The sequence below is a fragment of the Patagioenas fasciata genome, chromosome 3 (genome assembly GCF_037038585.1).
Source record: "Patagioenas fasciata isolate bPatFas1 chromosome 3, bPatFas1.hap1, whole genome shotgun sequence".
In the NCBI taxonomy this organism is placed as follows: Eukaryota; Metazoa; Chordata; class Aves; order Columbiformes; family Columbidae; genus Patagioenas; species Patagioenas fasciata.
Window position 1 is genome coordinate 61,647,248 of NC_092522.1, and position 14,913 is coordinate 61,662,160.

At 38.2% G+C, this 14,913-nt stretch overlaps 1 long non-coding RNA gene across 1 annotated transcript in view; it reads right to left on the reverse strand.

Moving 5' to 3' along the window:
- Positions 1–11,304: 11,304 nt before the first annotated feature.
- LOC139827574 (uncharacterized) overlaps positions 11,305–14,913 on the reverse strand; it is a 15,712-nt gene continuing 12,103 nt past the window's right edge. Inside the window, exon 3 of the long non-coding RNA XR_011738362.1 lies at positions 11,305–14,913. This exon is cut by the window's right edge and continues 1,114 nt beyond it. This is a non-coding gene — a long non-coding RNA (uncharacterized lncRNA).

A 14,913-nucleotide genomic window follows, 5' to 3' on the forward strand; every position in this document is an offset into this window, starting at 1 on the left:
CTGTCAAATAAGCCTGTGATCTCTAGACTATGGCAGCTCTAGCTAAAGGTGTGCTAAACACCCCTGATTCTGGCTGAAGGGAAGGCTTGATTAAGCCCCTTTATGCAAATGAAATAGCTGGAAAGAGTAAGAGTGCCCTGCACTAGCAAAGGGCTTCATGTCAAGGCCTGATTCAAGTTCAGGCTGAGTGCCATGAGGAGTTCTCCAGCTACAGGTGGATATACAAGGTGCTTTTTCAGCTTTAATAGGGAACAGAAGAAAGGAGAAGAATTTCTGGGGCACAGAACAGACTGAGGAGACAAACTTGGCAATTGTGAGTGTGAATATCACCTAGGGTTTTTTTTCTGTGTTTGGAGATATGGAGGTTACATGTGTTTTCAATAGCACAGTAAAACTGCATCAGAGAATAGACCTGATTGCATCACTCCTTTCTCCTTTTAACAGAAGTGGTTTTTTGGCTTCCTTTTGCTGCCAGCACTAGCATGTCTCTTGGGCCAAATAGCATATGCAAATGGCATAACTAACTTATGAATTTTCAGAAATGAAAGAATGTATCTGAATAATTTGTGTTAAAATTAATTAGAAATGTGTCTGCTGCTAGCAAGTAGTCACTCAATGTGAGATTTTTGGGGACTGCCTAATAATCTTCACACCAAGTATTATAGTCTATCCCTGCAATTAAACCTTAGTGAATACACTGCATTGTTCATATTTGAGACCTTTAGCAAAGAAAATAGGGAAGGAAAAGTGTCTTATTGGTTGGTATATGCTTCTGAAGTTTCCTCCTGCAGAGGCTGGCACATCATATGTGTAAAAAATTATCCTTTCTCAAAATCATTGCAGTCTCCTAGTTTTTTCAATGAGACAGAGGCACCTGCCCACACATTCAGAGTGACTTTTTCCAAAATTGTTGCCATCACCCACTTTTTTCCATGGGACATGGATAGTAGTCTTTCCTAACAAAGATTAGTCACTGTTCCTATTTGCTCCTTCTTGATGTTTATCTCCAGCACATGGTGTTAAAAGCCACTGTTATACTTCCTAGAGGCAACTTTGCTTTGCTCCCATTGCTTTGAGGCGGGGTGGGGCGGGGCTGGGGGGGGGAGCGAAAATCACATAGGGTGGAAGAAAGAAAAATAGGAGTCAGTAGTCTTGAGCTTTACTGTATAGAAAAATTTATGAAGATGAAACCCCCAAACTAGGACACAAAAATTACACTCAGATTTCCTCCTCAATGACGACCTGAATAAATCAAACAACTCTTCAAAAACATTTATTTAAAGAAATCACATACTCTGTTTTACTCCATGTCATTGACATATTATACCTTATCACCAGTATGTACCATCAGGCTTGATTCTTCCTTACTACCTTGATTGTGAATTATTTTATATTTTTAGTTTAAAACTTCTGTATTAGACAAGGTAGCCCTGTGCTATTATATATTGCCATTTACTTTTGCTCTCTAGGTACATTAAATCAAAGAGATGCCTCATTTACATCTACACTGCCATTCTTCCCTGCCAGTTAAGCAAATTGTTGTCATACCCAGACCTGCAAAGGATGAGGTCGTGCATGGACTGTAGTCTAGGCTACTATGAACTTCTGTAAAGGCATTCAGATAATTCTAATAATAGTGGAGCAGATTATGTAGTAAAGCTTACTGAGCAACTGAAGCTGCTTCCCGTAACAGTTCTCACAAGTAGCCCGATTGTTATAGAACAAAATACATTTAAAAATAGGTAATAAACGTTCTTTTCCATTATTTTGTTTCACACTTGAGGTAACTAGATCTAACTTACACCGTTTTATGATGACACTCATTTTCACTTTAGTTCTCCAACTGAAGAGCTGGTTCTATCTATTATCGCTGTGACTTTTTTTTTTTAAGTAATTCCAGTTTCAGAATTCCACACATCCATTGTTTACATTTATAAGGATGGAAAAACATCAATTTTAGTTCCTTGGCTTTCTGGAATACACTTTTTGCAGCCAGCTTGGTTATGGTAAAGCAGAATCTAAATATGTGGCTTTAAGTGGTCACCCATATCCTGCCCCAATAAACTCCCCAAACAACAGTCACTGAGGTTGTAGAATCTGTTAGAAGCCTTGTTCCTTCTGATTTCCACAATTCAGAATCCATAATAACCTAGAATTACCAAGTTAATGATGTAAACTGAGTCTTGTCAACTGACTTGTAAATTAAATAGATGCTGCTATTCTCTCACTTACAGGAACTACCCTTTAACCCACAGCAATAGGAAGGCAAAAGACAGTAAGAGCAGAGTAAACTGGAGTCTGGCTGTTTGCAATGAGCCAGCCCCAGCCCAGCGCACAAAAACTGAACAAGTGTTAGCATAACTTGTTATCCCCAGAAGCTCCTCTCACTTCTTCTTAAGAAATTCACTCTGTCAAATGAGAATGAAGGACAAAAATCAAGGCAAAATGAAAAATCAGAACAACTGAAAAGAGGAGAAAAAGTATTAGAAAGAAAAGGACCATAATGGAAAAGACCAAGATTATGGATTAAAGCAGATATGGTAGATTTTTTTTTCTAACAGTATAAAATAATAGAAGCTAGTTAAGTACAACCAATGAAAGTTTTTCTGCTTTTAAATAGAAGTATTAGTTCTTAATGCTATAATTTTATACCTCCAAAAGGACTGAAGGCATTTTTCAAACATGAAGGAAAATAATGATCTTTTACAGCCTACTGGCATAACATTGCTAACAGCTGGCTTGTCCGAGGAATGCATCCCATTGATTTTAGTGGCACTACTCAGGTGAAAAGGTTTATACAGATGAATGCAGGTTAGCATATCTGAATCTTAAATTAGAAGAGAACATGAAGAGACAAACAATAAAGAAAGTTAATGAGCATTATAAAGTATTTTAAGTTAATATTTTTCCCTAATCTCGTGTTGTAAGGGTAAGAAGGGAACTATATGCCCTGCTAGAAATTTCAAACATCCTTTTCTTAAAACAATAGATACGCTGCTATTTAGATGAAAGACTTTTCATACAAACCTGGAGATTCAATGTTGCATTCATCTCAAGAATTTTGGAAAATATTTGTTTGCTTAATAGATTTTGTGCTCCAACTTTTCATTCAATTGTCTTTCTGTTTGAATTCCTGACCTAGTTAAATACAATAGTTTTAAAACATTTGTATATATTCTAATAACAGCTAGAGACTTTTTTTTTCCTGTAAGAAAATATTGTCCCTACATCCTTTTCATGGGAACAAAGAGCAAAGGAGAAATTACAGCAGCTATTAAATCAGTTTTGTGCTTTTGATAATTTACTACATTTTTCACGGGTTGCTTTCTCTGTTTGGCATCCTCATAACAACTCAGTGTGCATGCAGCTTAGCAATCAATCCCATCTCTTTCCTCCACCCTCTCTTCCTTCACAGTATCATATACTTAAGAGGAGTTTAGATTTGCCAGGTGTATGATTCAAAGGCTCATCCTTTAATCCCTGACATTTGCATGATCCCAATTCTGCAGATTAAAAATTATTTCCTTCTTTTATTGTATGGACAGAGCAATGAATATTGTTATAGTGTTAGTAACTCTAAGCGGTTATGCTGATGAGTTAATTTAATCCCTTGGAAGGCGATAATAGGGTAATAAAGCACGAAGGAATCATCTTAGTCATGTCTCTCTGGTACTCTGACAATTGCCCCTATTCTAAAGCAGTTTCATGCAAAGCCAACAAAGAAAAAATGACTGTAGTCGTCAGCTGCACAGATGAAGGAAACATCCATGGCTGTGTCAGTCATTTTAATGAGTCACAGGAGGAGAGAAGGTGGAGGAACAAATTAAAAACAACAGTATTTTTCTCCATTCACCCTAACAGAAGAAAGTGAAAATAGTTGCAATTTCATTTACTTTTAAAGCACAGCACTTGGGTAATAAACGTCCCCTGCAAATGTGCTGAGCAAACACCTCTGCATTCATCAATATGCGGGAGCTGTTTATTGCCTCATAAACTTGGAAGCAAGTGATATTGTCTCTTAAATCAATGGCTGTGTGGACATCCTAGGCACTGTAGGAGAACAGTACATCCAGGCAATGCTGATACTTAAATTAATGGTTCTAGTAATGACTGAAAGGTGCTTTGTCGCTACTAAAAAAGTTAGGCATAGATTAAAAGTATGCCTCGGACACAATGTATATATGTTGTGATAGCAATTTGTGTATGTGTGAGTCTCATTATAGTTTTTATTACTTTGGCATAAAAACTTACTGCTCCATGCAGTTTTGATCTAAATGTGGGTTGGGCTGCCAGTACTAATAGGGTCAAACTTGGTTTAAGCCTAGTTTATGCACAAACCAGTTTCTATACCTACAGGAAAGATGGCTTGTGAAACTATGTTAGCTTTATCAATTTCAAGACAGATTAAAGAGTCAATAATAATCTGAATTCCATGGCATCCATTATCTGAAAATGATTTATAAACACTACAGAATTAGCTGACATTGCACTGTAAGTTTCTCATCTGCAGTGTCTCAAGCTGATCATATCTTCTTTATCTGAAAGGAAGAGAATACACAGCTGGAAGGCACAACTTCTGGTATGCAACCGTTAGTGTTCGGGGTAGGAATTCAGCGTAGCAGGACTTGTGACAAGGATCAAGGACTATGTTTTGCTTCCTGCATGTTTTCAGCATTTACATTGCAATGAGAAGGACTAATTGCTTCCTGAGCAACCGTAACTTTTTTAACAGCATGGAAATGCAGTGGAATGTGAATTAGACTTCCATGTAAACTATCCATCTGACTATGTACCATGGGTCCCAGGCAAATGTGAGCAGCTTATGCTGTTGTCCATGCTATTGAAGGAAAACAATTTACTAGTAGCATGGGTACATTTACACTAGCTGCTGTCACATCTTCTCAAGGCAGCCATCCATGCTGCTAGAGCATCCCCTCTTTTGCAGATGAACAGCACATAGGCAGTGAAGGAAAAAATATTCCTCTCAGCTCCTTCTCATCTTTTACCCCAGAATGATTTACAAATACTAATTAAGTACTAATGCTACACTGTAATGGATGTTTCACATCTACAGATAGTTCGAGGCAGATTCTGCCTTGTATATCTAAAGGGAGGACAATACTCTATTCAAAATTGTATATACATGTCTGTTTCTGGAGTATTTTCTCCTGATAAGTTGCATTTTTGAAGATCCTATGTATATATTTTGTCTCGGAACTTTCACTTCTGCAGCAACAAGGTACTGATGATAATGTCTCAGGAAAGTGCTGCATCAACTCCTCACCAAGCCTATACACCATTCTAATTTTAAGTCCTCTAAGTTCAAGTCCTCTTTGAACTAACTATGTCCATTGGAGCATTACAATTGTTTTCTAATTAGCAAAACTGTTTCTTTTGTTTGGATAGCTTAGGATCTGAGTGGGCTTTCTTCAAACTACACAAAGCAAAAACCTGTTTTCATTAAGTAAAAACATAAGCTGCAAAATGTAAATATTTTGCTAAACTTGAGTCCTCTCATAATACAGCAGCTCAGAAATAAAATAAAATTCTAATTTCTGGGTAAAGTCCACAGTAGCCCAATTGAGATTTCAGGGGTTTTTAATGGCATCATTACTAGCATTCAAACAGTGCTCAGAGCGTAAACCAGCTGAAAAGCCTTATACCACTGTCTTCCATATTGTTAAGAGGTAATAGTGAACAGAAAATTAAGCATGCATATGTAACATAACACAGTTGCAATGAAGTGTAGCATAATTTCAGGCTGCGTGTGCAAAAGCCACGCATCACTAAGTCCTGTCTTAATAGCCCTCTCTGTGTAGTTCCATTGTAGCCTGGCTAGAATACCAGGTATGTGCTTGATTTAGCGTGTTGCTAGAGTGCAGCTGATAAACTAAAGCAAATCTGGAGAAGGACAGCAGGAAGATGAAGTAGCACGGAAAAAAATAACACACTCAAGTATAGGTAACTCAGTGAAAGTGTGACTGAGATGAAATGTAACAAGTTCTAAATGTTTATGGGATTTAAATGCTAAAGAGAAAGAAAAATTACCTTATTGTAAAGCAAAGACAAAATCAAGAAAAAGACATTAGGAATAACAGAGTATGCTGCCAGAAGGAGTAGCAAAAGACCTATCCATTGGGAATTTAAACTAGTTTTGACAAGACAACAGAAAATTAATATCAAATACTGTTCTCTGTTACCAGGATTTGTTTGTAGTGAAGTAACAGCCTCTTCCTCTTGCTGTCTCTCAGGGAATAAAATTAGTGCTTTATTAGTCCTTTCCCACTATAGAGAAGAAAATAATAAATTTATATTGCCTAGTGAAGCAGAAGTCTAATATTTGTATTTCTGCTTGAAGAAGCATTGCAAGATTTTTAACAGGTGAAATACAGCTTTTCACTTGAGCAGAGCTGCCCCTGGTGTTGCCTTCTCATCCAGGAGAAGGCAGTCTCCAGGGATACTTCAGGTGTGGCACCCTTGAAATACAGCTGAGTGCTATGTACTTCTTAAATATTAATAATTCATATGTTTTGTGCCTTTTGAAAGCAAAATGTATTTTATACCTACAAAGTGAACAGATGCAAGCTATGACAATATTGTGCCAGGTTCCTAGGCACAAACACAGAATACTTCTCTCTTTCCAAAGACATATCCTGAGCTTCACGCTTTTCTGTCATGGCCCTCAATTCAGCCCACTTGGTAGCAACATCTTCTGCTTTGCCTACAGTGGCTCTGAGTCCTCATTACCTGTATCCTCGTTTTCAGCTCATCTGCAGTCCCTGACAATTATATGTTCCTTTTGCAGTCCTATCTGGATAAGCTTTCTCCTTCACTCTTTCAGCCTGGTCCTTTCATGATCTTGCTCTACTTGTAGTTTCTCTGTCACTCCTGCCCTAATATTCATCAGCTTTATGCATTTTCTTCTCTGGCGCTTTTTATAACCATCTGAATTAGGTACATTCACACAGACAGCATTCGGTCATCTCCCTTTTAATTGGTAACTGGCTGCACTTAGCCCCATAGAAGTTAAGCGGATATATTGCCCTTGACTTCAGTGAGACCAGGATTTCAAGCTTACACTTCCTGCATTTCTGGACTGTGTCAAAAGCAGGAAGCTATGAAGTCCCTAAGCAGTACAAATACAGTGATTTGTGCCATGCAAAATGTTGCCTAGTTATAAGACTATCACTTGCTTGGCATTTCAGTACTACCAGAATACTTTGGCAGGCTTTCTGGTAAGGTTAAAAAAGTTAGATAAATAAGAGCTTGGTGCACTGAGGTACTTTATCATTCCGTAATGTCTCTTTCTATATCTGTGTATTCAGCCAGAAGAATGCTGGCCATGTTTCTGTGTCATTTCTAAATGCTGGCAAGCTAACTGTAATCAAGGTATTGCTTTTAACAGGATTGGTTTAAGGCCAAATGGAGCTCCCTACTGCTTTCAGCTTCAGATCCTTCAAAAATAAGGTAACACTGAACTTGGGAATAAAAGTAGTAGCACTGTAGTTCTTCCCCCAGTACCCTTATTTTCTATATTTTTTTCCATGCTCTTTATGGAAACCTTCTCTCCTCTTCTTTTCATAATTGTTATTCTACCTTGTTCTTCCTCATGTTTGAAGACTCTGTGACATTCTACCCTTTTCTTGTCATTCTTGATGCCTGACTTCTCCTTTCTCTGACCATTGCTACCATCATCTTTTCTCTTTCTCTAACCTTGAAGGACATAGTAAGGGGGAAGAACAGAGTCAATAGGTACTTGGTATAAAAATTGAAAAAGAGGGGTTCTAACTTCATCAGAGAAAGAGGAGAATGAGAAAGCATGAAACAAAAGCAGCTGAGAATACTCAAAGAAAGAGGTATAAAAATAATATCTAAAGGAAGAAAGCAAAGAGGAAAAGGAACAAAAGAAAAAATGGAAGAAGTTGTGGAAGTGGGGAGTGTGGTCAAGTTTTCATAGAAGTAGTGGCCAAACTTCATGCAAAAGGAAAACAAACCCCAGAAAATGAAGGAAAATCATGGAGCTCACTTACTGGATAAAAGAAATGAGGCAGGAGGAAAGAGATAAGGAAATCAAAGTTCAAAGCTGTTTCATTGCATTGTATTTCAGAATTCAATGGAGAAGTTACATATACAAGATCCATAAAGATAATAGGCCTGTATAAAATAATTAATGTAATTATTATTTATGCAAACCACTCATATAATTTTGTCCCTGATTCAATTCAGCACTCAAGTGCTGGCCCAATTCCCACAAAGTCAAGCAAAACTAAGTATTTCACTCAAAATGAGCCTACGCTCCCTGCAGATTACTCAAAATGTGTTGATTGAATATCCTGCACTGACGGTTCACGATTTGCCTTGTTCAAACACAAGAGCCGCCTCAAGGCTTCTCAGTGATTTTAGCAAAACAAGTAAATAGGTAAGGGCTTGAAGGAAAAGGTGGAGCTGGCCTGGATAGTTGAAGGTACAAGTTGCTGCTCATGTTGTCCCAGTGGTCAAAGTTACTCTTTCCTTCTTCCTCCCAACAGTGCTTTTTACTCCAGTTTCTCCTTGGTGGCCAATCTTGCTGTCCAAACCCCTCACACAGGCAAAATAGATGGTTGGTTTATTGCTGTATGGAGTCCCCAGCTATCTGCTGCTGAAGGACAGCTTTATGCAGTGCTACTGCCTTGGTTTCCTGCATGTTCCCCTCCAGCTTTTGTTCCATGAGCCAACAGAAAAGCTGTGCACAGGTCTAACAGTCCTGAAGAGCACTTACTGCACTAACACAGAAGTGAAATTAGCTGGATCCTCATCCAGCTGAGCACTACCACAACACTGAGTTTCACTTTCATCCTTAGAGGAGTCTAGACCTTTCTTTACCCAACAAACTACTGGGGCTGTTGCTGCCCAATATTCCATCTCTGCATATACTCTGGGTCTGTCATACAGACACCAACCAACAAAGTATTTACAATCCATAATTATTCTGCACATTAAATCACATTCAGAATCTCAGGAATTAGTCTGATACCTGGTTTACTCTGGTATGATTTGGCTGTTCAGGCTGGGTTTGAGCAGATCTGGGAGTTGTTTTTGGCAGAGATTAAGTCACAATCACAATTGAAGTGAATAAATTAAATTCCATCTGTTTATGGCCCAAAAAATGACATCAAAGAAGGGATTCCACAGGACAGCTAATGCACTAAACCTCACATACATCTCAACACAAGCATTGCTAAAAGATTTGTAAATTAATCGTATAATATAAAGCCCTGGTTGCCACCTGATCACCCAGTGTTCGCATCAACAGCCACAGAAGTTGAGGGTCACTCTGTCCTCTGAATATCAAGTCAGTATTTTCTTCCTACTCCCAAGTGAAATGGGGGTGTCAATTTTACCCACTGGTCACTAGCTGACTACCTGAAAAAACTGTAGCTGTCTTGGACATCTACACATTAGTAGCTTTCACTTTTGATTGAGCAGAACGCAAGTTTTACAGTGGGCAGCAAGAGAGATAAAAAATCTAATAAAGATTTCACTTCTCAATGAAATAGGCATCTACACAAGCAGTAAGCGGGCACACAGGCAGCAGATAAATCCTCCATCTCCACTTCCCTTGTCCCATCTTTGCAGCACAACGCATTGAGTTGTCATCTGCCATTTGTGTATTCATTCAGATTCTTTCTGCCTTGTTATTCTGTCAATTTCTTAATCTATTTACACTGACTTTATTTTCAGTGTGTCTATTGTGACAGCAAATCCTAGAATTGCCTTGGGTGTTGTCTGAAAATGGCCATTATTAAATCATAATGCCTACCCAGATGAGAAACTGTAAAGGCCCTAGGCAGCAGTAGGAGTCCTTAACAGCTGCCTGCAGTTTAGACCTGCATATCAATTTCCGACTTGGATGATCTGCTGCCTTATAATAAGTTGAACAGGCACTGTGTGTGTTAAAATTTGGATTAGTGGCTCAACCAAAACGTTCACTTTCCCTCCCTCTCTGTTCCTCTCCATCTCTCTCTCTTCTTTTTCACATTAATATACTAGTTATCTCCATCTTTTGGTGGTAAACTATATAAAAATGCAAATGATCCAGAATCCAATTAATTTCTGGAAGGTTGCAGCTGTTTTGGGCCCTATTCACAAAGACATGTGGTGTGCGTGCGTGCGTGTGTGTATGCATGTGTATGCATCTGATTGCTAAGAAAATCAGGCCTCATTATTGAAGCCTTGACTCTCAAAATTTGAGCTATTGTTCATTGCCAGTTCTGATGCAAACAGATAATTTTCAAATTGTATTCCACGTTTATTAAAGTGGTAGAAAATGTCGCTAATTTCAGACAAAGCTAAGAAAAGGTGGAGCTTGAGAGCTGAAATAGGAGATCTGGGGAATCTGTTTCTATTACAACAAAGAAAAGTTTATCTAATATCTCAAAAAGCACCAATTACTGTGAGGCACAAGCAGACACATTGTGGATTTCTTCATCGGTTTTGTCATTCTTCATTGCTTTATTCTACTACTGTGAGTTGCTTGGCCTCCTTTTTTTTTTTTTTTTTTAAATATGTAATGTGTAGTTATGAAATTGAGACCATCCTGGGAATATTTTTCATCACCCTAGCTCAGGCTTACAACAGAAATTTATCTAGACCAGACAGTTTGAAGCAATATAGGTAAATGTTCTGTCATTCGTTGAACTTGGTCAAGACACTCAGGACTGATCTTTTAATCTATATTTTTATATTAATGGCCTCCATTTATGGCTTCCCAGTTTGCACCTGCAGCTGGAACCATAAACATCAAAGCATACAAAACTAACAATATTGTGAGCACATAGGTCTTGATCCCTTGTGTATCTGTTCCCCCACATTAACATGTTATCCATGAGCAACAAAAACAACAGCATCTAATTTTCTATGATATTTATGTCTTTATATGTTACTATTTGCCTTCTCTACTGTCAAATATAGGTTAAGCATGTTTCTGTCAGTGGGATATGATCTCTCTGCCCTATCTAATAAACCTCAAAGGAGCTTAATATCCATGAGACTTCTTCCCCTGTGCCCTTCTATGTACTTAAGTTGGCCAACAGTTTAAATTTATGCAAGTGAAGGGAGCCAGGGCTGACAACAGCTTTATCATATACCAAGCTGAAAAGAGAACATAACCTGGAAATCTTATTTAATTCATTCTTAAAATAAAGTGTTGGTATTTTTCTACAACACTCACTAAAGAAGTACAAATGCTGCTGAGAAAGAGAGGCGAACTTATGAACATAATTTGCCATTTTTATTGTGCTACAAGCATTTAGTTAAATTTCAGCCATCATGGAATTGCCACATTGAAGGTACAGGGTAGCCTATTATACATATTTAGAACAAACCCTCCTCAATTTATTACAGTCAGCAGTTTTAGCAGTAAGTGCATTCAAGGCTAAATTCAGCCTTGTGCAGAGTGCTCGTGTTAGGTCAGAGCATCATATAAATCCACTTGAGCTCTAAAAATAGAATTTCAAAGCGGAATTAAAAGCCCTGCAATAACATTTGGTACAGGCAAGAATTTAACAAACAGGAGACAATTTTTGTCAAGGTTGTGATACCCTCTCTAAACACAGTCTTGCAAGTGTCAATCCACAGAGGTAGCAACCCGACCAGTTTCACTGAGTATGGCTATTCGTTGAATAATGTGCTGAGGTGCTTCGATTAATAAGAATAGGCTCCTCTATGGGCAATAAGCTGAAGGCTGCTCTCTTCCCTGGGAAAGAGCCAAAGCTTTTGATCAGATAACTGGGGTTTTAAGTTTAATATTTTACAGTGAGAGCTTTTCTTCTTTTGGCTTTGTTGTAACTGATAATGCACAGAGATAATGCATGTTGGGAGCACTGATAACAAAAAGTATAAGCAAATCTACAGCAAGAAAAATGGGAGAGAAGCTCCCATCTCAAACATTATTCTGGAAAGACTGGAAGGAGACAATCAATAGGTTATGTGTGGATCAGCTGTAACTGATTGTCTTGCTGCCAAAGCAACATTGGATGCTAGAGCCTTGCAGGTGAGCTTGCTGTTACAAGGCAAGATCAGTGTGGCAGGCACTGGGTGTAGTCCTTCTGTAGGATACTTTATTCCCGCTATACACGTAGTCATGTCTCTGAGTAAAGAGTAGGAAGGGTTCAGGCAATGTCTTCATTCAGATGCCCCAAGAAAGCACCAAAGACTTCCCAGAGTAACAGCTCTGGTAGAGACACTAGGACAGAGAGCAAACTCCCCTGCTGCTTGCTGTAGTCTGGGCACAGAAATTATTTCACGAAATTATGCAATACATAAGGTCTTGAAACTAAGAGGGTCCTTGCATGCAAAGGAGAATTTAGAAGAGTGTAAGTAACGGCTCCATCTGGTGATGCCATCTTTACAGCAATGTATTTAAGTTTCCTTTATATAGCCTCACTCCCCCAAAGTCTTTTTTCAAATTTAGATCCTTTTCTTCTTTCCCAGTTGGCTTCATTATCTGAAAACATTCAGATTTCATTATCGTGAACAAAGTATAAATATTTCTTTAAGGTAGCAGCTCCACTGGAAGATAATGGGAGAGCCTGGCAAATTGTCCCAGATCACTAGATAAGGTGATCTCTGTCATAATTCATTTGAGAGCAGAAGGAGGAAAAGTGTGTCTCTCTGGTATAAGAAATGTCCTGTTAAAGTAATTAAAGAAAATAAAGAGATTGATTCATGTGAGTTAAGAAGAAATATGTGAAGCTATCTAATTTTCTTAAAGGGCTTACTTCTGCAAAGTGTGCATTGCCTTCTGCCAGCTACTAGTTATCCTTAATCTGTATTGACATGAAGTGTTAGATACCTACCATTTGTCTGAATTGCGTAACATGCGTGTTATTCATTCTCTCATCTTTCCTCCCTCATCATAGTCAGTCAACCACATTTTTAATATCCCAGCTGCAGTAAACTGTTAGAAGAATGTAAGATCATATTAAGAGCCATTACTAGTAAGACCAAAGGCCCATCTAGCCCAACACCTGTCTCCATGTGATACTTGCTCTTGCTACTCTCTCAAACTCCAGCTATATTTATCCTGAAGAGATGCCGTGTCTGTAGTTTTGGTAACTCGCAACAGATGATTGATCTACTAGTCTAGTATCTCCTTATAGTCCATGCATCCACAGCGTCATAAGGCAATGATATTCACAGGTCTACCACCTACCATACAAAGAAGCACTTGTGTTTGTTTTAAATGTGGTTCATATTATCTTTGTTTGATGTTCCCTGGTTCTCATGTGGGAAGAGTCAAGATCCATCCTCTTTGTTGTGTTCATGATCTCTCAGACTTCTATCATGTTCTTACAGATCATCATTTTTCCAGGACAAAGTGCGTTGATATCTCCTTTTGTAGTTGCTGAGTAGCTTTTCTTAATATGCAGGCTGAAGGCTGCTCTGCAGCTTCGATCATCTTTGTTGCTTTCCTCTGAAACTTTCTGTTTTACCTGTATTCTTTTCGGAAGAAGGGGGGCCAGACAGTTTTCAGCACACATCAGTCAAGGTGGAGTTGAATGATGGCTTTCTGCAGCAGCACAGTGATGTTCTCTGCTCTGTTCGCCATTTATGTCCTAATACTTTCTAACATTTGACTTGCCATCTTGACTGCTATTAAGCATGAGGTTGACATTTTCATAGGACTACCTATCATAACCCCAGATCTATCTCCTAAAGAGTAATGATCAACTCAATCATATTAATATGTGGAGTTAGAATTGTTTTTCCCATGTGCATTGCTTTTCATTTATCTACAGTGAATGTCATTTGTCATTTAATGACCCAGCCACTCAGCCTTATACGGTTCATCTATAGGGTTTTTTTGGTCACTGCTTGTCCTTGTTGTCTTGAATAACTCTGTATCATAAACTTCCTGAACAAACTCGCTTACTTTCCCAAACAATTTATAAATACATCGGCTATGCCAGGAACTCTAAGGATGGAACACACTCTGTTGCAAAAACTATCCGTCCATTTTTCCTCTCTTTGTCCTATCCTTTAACCAGTTGCTTATCCATGCAGGGACCTTTCCCTTTGTCCCATCACTGCTCAACTTTCTTAAAACTTTCTGTGAAGGGTTTTTTAGAAGACCTTTGGAAATTCAAGTAGAAATGTCAACTGAAATAACATCATCCACGTACATGTTGATTTCTTAGAGAACTCTAGTAAAATTTGGAAGACAAGATTCTCCATTGTAAAAATCATGTTGACTTTCCCAAGTAGATTTAAGTTATTATCTGCTCTTTCTTAGGCTATTGCTAATTTTGTCAGTAGACAAATACATTGTATTCACAGTTATTCCAACAAATATTTCTTTAAATTTAATCTGAGAGATGTTTATTTGGGTGGTTGGGTGAGAGGGCTAGTAATACATTACTTGGCATATATGCTTTTTCGATGTTGAACACATGAACTACATTACGGACAGCACAAAGATGAATATTCTAGTCAAGGTGAAGGAACTACAGGTATCTACTGCAGCACTCACTGCTGGGGCTCATATGCATTGGTGATCCCATGTGAGAATTGCATGCACCCCTACACACCAAGAAGATGAAGTAATCTCAAATGACTTAGTGATTTAGAGACTTCTGTTACCACTCAGTTTAGTAATAGGGCAGTGGTGCAAAAGGTGATGTAAAAATCTATCTAAATCTAAAAAAGTTGTTTGCAATATATGCACCCTGAGTGTTATGCTAAATATTTCTGAGTATTAAGCACTCTCACTTCATCTATCTACTTTTTCCATTTTGCATTGTGCAGCAATAATGTATTGATTTGTCATGATATAAGTTTGGCTCTAAGATAAGTCCTCCCTGTTAAATCTACCATAATTTTATTCAACCTGGCAGAAAAGACATAGGAACAGTGATGAAAAAATACCAAGGGAAA